We start from the raw sequence: 3,955 nt of genomic DNA on the forward strand, positions 1-3,955 counted from the left end.
CGACGTGCCGGGCACTTCAACGCGGCGCACGCGCGCGCGCGCACCGTGCCCCGTCCCGCCTGGGCCAGCCCAGCGCTCCCCACCCCTCCCAGCGCCTCACCTTTCTCCTCCCTTCCTTCTCCCGCCTGGAGCAGCAGTGAGCGCATCCTGCCTTCCAGATGCCCCTCTTCTCGCTCTCTCCCGTCTACTGCCCCCACCACTCCACTCCCGCACCTCCCCCCCCAAACATCCTGGTAAACCTGAGTGTGTCATGGTGGGTGGGCTGAGTGAGTAGACTAGGTATGCTGACCCCAAGAAATGCTAAATCGCCGGCACTCTTTCCACCATCCAAGGATCTCTTAGGATGTCAGAGGGCTCTGCCGTGACGCTTGGCTGGAGGCCCATTTCCTGCAGTGTCCTCCGATGTGTGTGTTGGGCGGTGGTGCTGGTGGAACATGACGCAGAGGAGAGCAGGGCCGTGAAGGTGGAACCGGGGACACTGGCCAAAGTTTGCCAGGGTTTATGCTGGCCTGGCACTGCTGGATGGCCCTGGGACAGGAGCGTGGATCAGGGTCTTAGAGATGGGCCCTTGTCACTGGTTTCTCTAGGAGCCTTAGCAGGAGGGTACAGCTGCAGCAAAACTGAAAGCCAAGCAAAGGGGCTGGAGGGAAGGAGCTGGCGAGACCAGAATTAGAGTACCTTCTGGTTGATTGACTAAGTTAAACAAGGAGACAAAAACAACAATGGCAACACACATACACCAAAAACACTGATATGTCCAAAGGAATAGCTAAGTATATATGTACATATATAGTATGTATTTTATACTATATAGAGAGATAGATAGATATAGATATAGTATATAGTATATATTTTTAAAGCAGAACAGGAGAGAGTTTGTTCACTTTGGAAATGCCATCTGCCAGTACTAGGACTACGTGGTACCTCATTTGGATCCAGGCTGCATTAATTGGGTTCTAGCTTGGTGCAGAGTCCTTTGCTGGGGAGTCAGCAGGGTAGGGGACGGTGCAGGGGAGGACCTGCGGTTTCCTGAGCAGAGGGAGGTTGGGTGGACAGTACTGCGGTAGGAGGAAGTGTTGGATCTTGAAGGGATGCTGATGAGAGGGAGCGCGTGGTGACAAGTATGATGACAGCAGAGCCGGGAAGGAGCGGAGGAATGGAAGAGACTTGCACAGAAGAGTCTGTAGATCTCTGCCAGTGCTGGGCTGGGGAGACTGAGGCTTCAGGCCTAGGGAGACTGGGAGAGTGGTGGGAGCCCAAGGGAAATGAAGTTGGGAGGAGCAGTTGTGAGAGCGCGGATATGGTAAGACTAATTTCAGACTTGTTGAGCTTGCTGTGGGGAATGGAAAAGAAGACCCCGGGAACATCCTAAACCTGCCTTGGATTCAGACAAGGCACCACTGGCTGCACCTCCCGCTAGACGTAAGGGGCTGAAAAACCCCCTTACAGTCTGCAGAGGCTCAGCCCCAGGGCACTGCTGCAGAGTTCAAGACCTCCTCTCCCAGGGGCACTTGTAATGGGAATTTCAGAAGGAATAAGAGTAGTCACAGTCAGAAAATTGGGAGAAGATCCAGGATAAAGTAGTGATGCAGGAAGAAAAGGAGAGTTCGGGAAGGATGGGTCCGCAGAGTCAGATGCTGAAATCACGGAAGCAGGAAGGAATACACAGAAAAGCCATTGGATTTCCCAGTTAGGAGGGCACGGGAACCAAAGAGACAGCAGTTCCAGTTGTTTTATTTATTGGGCACAGAAGACATGCTGCAAAGCATCATAGAGTGACTAAAAATATTTGCAACTCATACCACAGACAAGGAGCTCGTTTTCTTAAATAGAGAGCTCCTCGGAATCATAAAAAGACCACCAAAAGGTAAAAGGATAGGAACAGAGACTCCACAGAAGGGGAAATTCAAATGGCTCTTCAACAAAAGAAAAATGCTTGACTACATTTATAAAAAGGCATGCAAATGAAAAGTATTCTTTTTCACCTATCAGACTAGCAAAAATAAAACCCCTTGTTAAAACAATCTGTTAGAGAGTATGAGGGGAAACGAGGTCTTGTTGCTGTGGGTGGGTGAATTGGTACAACTTTTACGGAGAAAATTTAATTCCAAAATGCAAAGCATAATTTCATCTCTGTGGATTTATCCCACAGATGCGCTCACAAGGCTGGAAAAGTCCTCTACATGCAAGGATACTCCTTGTAGCATGTTTGTTAGAACAAAGAACTAGAAACGTTTTCAGTGTCCACAGCAGAGAATTTATGGTGCAGCCTCACAGAGGGATCTTGGCAGGCATTTAAAAGGATGAAGCAGCTTTGAATATACTGATCTAAGAACATACTTTAAGTGAAAAAAGGAAAGGGTAGAAAATGTTCATAAATGCCTCCATTTGTATAAAAGATACAAAGAAGGGGATTCCCTGACGGTCCAGCGGTTAGGACTCTGTGCTTTCACTGCCGAGGGCCAGGGTTCTATCCCTGGTCAGGGAACTAAGATCCCACAAGCTGTGCGGTGTGACAAAAAACAAACAAACAAACAAACAAACAAGAATATGTATATGCATATGCTCTCTGGAAAGACACACAGGATGTTGACAGCAGGGTTTGCCTCTGAGGAGAACCGTGGGGCTTGGGGACACCAATGGGAGGAAGGTGCGTCACTGTGTGTACCTTTTGGAACGTTCTGAATTCTGTTTGTGAACATGTATTAACTATTCAAAAAAATGAGTGAATAAAACAATAAATAGCAGTGAGTGGGTGGGGAGGAAGTGAATGCTGCAAATGGAGGCAATTCTTTCGAGAACTTTGGCTTTAAGGGGAGAAGAAAGTAAGGAGGACAGATCAAGGGAGTTGGAGGATCAGGGAAGTTCTCCCCAACCCTTCCAGGCTGGAAAGATGTTTGAAGGCTGAAGGGGGTTGGGAAAGGAGGGGATGGAGCCAGAGCAAGCGAGAAGATTAACTCTGAGAAGGAGAGAGGGTCTGGGGGAGTAAGTGACCATACGGATGCTTTGGTGATATGGATGCTGAGGAGAGGGACATTGAGGAGAGGGTGAGGAGTGGGGCTGGGGATGCGGGACTCTGCCTCGTTCATACAGCAAATGATGCCTGTTTCAGTTACAACACAGAAAGCAGCTGACTGGGGCTCGAGGGATGGCGGTGAGGGTTGGGCAGGGAGACCACTTACATCCTCTGAGCACATTCTCCCAAAGTGGTATATTTTCAACAATTTTAAGGTGATACGTTTATACAATGATCATTAAGAGTGATGAAAAGATAGTAGAAGCAAGAGCACGGCGGGAGGTCCGGGGGGAAGGGGATGAAGGGATCCCCATTTCACAGGCTTGCTCCCCTCTGCTCATCTCCCTGCTGTACCTAATCCATGGGCTCATTTCCTGGGGGTCAGGACCCGACTCTGCCCTTGTGCCAGGCACTGTGCCAGGTCTGGGGACACAGCAATGAGCGAATGAGACATGGTCCCTGATCTTGGGTTGCTTATAGTGGAGTGGAAAAGACAGTCATTAGCCAGGTAATCGCCAAATAAAGGTGTCCCCGCCTTTGTGATAAACAATAAGAGGGAAAAGTACAGGTACCCCAGGATAACATAACATCTACTCTACGTTGGGCAGGGGAGGGAGGAGACCCTGAGGAAGTGACATTTAAGCTGCGGACTGAAAGAAGAGTAAGAATTTTGCAGGTGGAGGTGGGTGTAGGGGTGTGGGGAGTGTGGAGAGACAGTGGGTTCAAAGGTCTTGAGGTGGTAAAGAATTTGGCATTTGAAAAAAAGAGAGGCTGGATTGTAGAGAATGAGAGAAAGAATGGCAGGAGATGAGGCTACAGAGAGAGGCAGTTATCTCAGCAGACAAAGCCACGTTGAGGGTTTTGAATTTTTTTCTCTTGGGATTGGGAGGTCATAAGGGGTTTGAAACAGTGGAATGGCATGATCAGGTTTGCATTTTA

The sequence above is a fragment of the Balaenoptera musculus genome, chromosome 18 (genome assembly GCF_009873245.2).
Source record: "Balaenoptera musculus isolate JJ_BM4_2016_0621 chromosome 18, mBalMus1.pri.v3, whole genome shotgun sequence".
NCBI lineage: Eukaryota > Metazoa > Chordata > Mammalia > Artiodactyla > Balaenopteridae > Balaenoptera > Balaenoptera musculus.